Here is a 1,310-nt window from a genome sequence, read left to right on the forward strand (position 1 = left end):
ATCTCTTTTGATTATTTTTTAAAATGATTTTGGTTCATTTGATTCATCATAGAAGGCAATATTTAATATCTATAATTCCAGAAACTTGTATCTTAATATCATATATTTTGAAAAAAATATGTATGCATTTTATGAAAGAGTAGAATATTGTTTATAGCCCCATATTTGTTTATTACAGTTTTGGTATTTATTGAAACAATGATAGCAATAGTATGTGTTTGTATGGATTGAGTTTATTCTGGAAATTTGTAAAACATCCATGATAACTGTATTTAAAAGAAAACCATGACTCTTTTATTCCCATTTAAATTTCAACAATGTACTAATTTGAATTCAGACTAGGAACCGTGGCAGTCTGCCAAAGCCCATGTGAATTTTTAAAAGTCTTTTTTAGTATTGTTCCAATTTACATAAAATACAAATATATGAGGGATAAATGTGCCCCCTTACAATCTTTATAAATAATATTTTAAGATACTGCTTCAAAGGCAAATAAAAAGGGAGTACATCTTAGTTTCTTTTTTAGATGTGTATCAAACTACTCTACTATCTAAAATATTTATAGTTATTATATATAGTTATATATATGGGGTATCCCTAAAACATGTATACACACTTTAACAGCTGATAGCTCAATTAATTTTTACTCCTTTTCAAGTTTAGCTGATTTGAAATAATGGGTGAAGCCAGACTAAGCTTTGAACATTTATCCACTACATTTCTTACCTTTTGAGACAATATGGAAGGACCTGGAGAGTATTATGCTAAGTGAAATAAGACAGTCAGAGAAAGACAAATATCACATAATGTCACTGATATGTTGAATTTATTGAACAAATGAAACTGACAAAAAAATAGATCCAGCAACATGAAAGCATGCAGCAGACTGAAGATTCTCAGAGGGAAGGGTGGAGGAAAGATTAACCAAAGAACCTGTTTACATAAGCCATGGACACAGACAATATAGTGTGGTGAAGGCCTGGGGAGGGGGGGGGAGTGGGGAGGAAGGGGTCAATGGGGGGAATAAGGGGACATCTGTAATACTTTCAACAATAAATATAAATTTAAAAAGTAAAAGAAAAAGAAAAAACAAGTTTATTGTACAAAACTAGCAACAGTTGATGAATTGAGAGCATACAAATACCAAATACCCAGTAAAATGACTCCTGATGTTTTTTTTTTTCCATTGCTTTGAGTTATCAGCAGTGCCTGGATCAGAAAAGTCATCAGTTTGAAAACAGGTGTTGACCAAAAAGATATTTATTTCTGTAGATTCTTTTACATTTTGAAAATAAACTGTATGTTAATAA

Source organism: Myotis lucifugus, unplaced genomic scaffold (genome assembly GCF_000147115.1).
Source record: "Myotis lucifugus unplaced genomic scaffold, Myoluc2.0 scaffold_354, whole genome shotgun sequence".
Lineage (NCBI taxonomy): Eukaryota > Metazoa > Chordata > Mammalia > Chiroptera > Vespertilionidae > Myotis > Myotis lucifugus.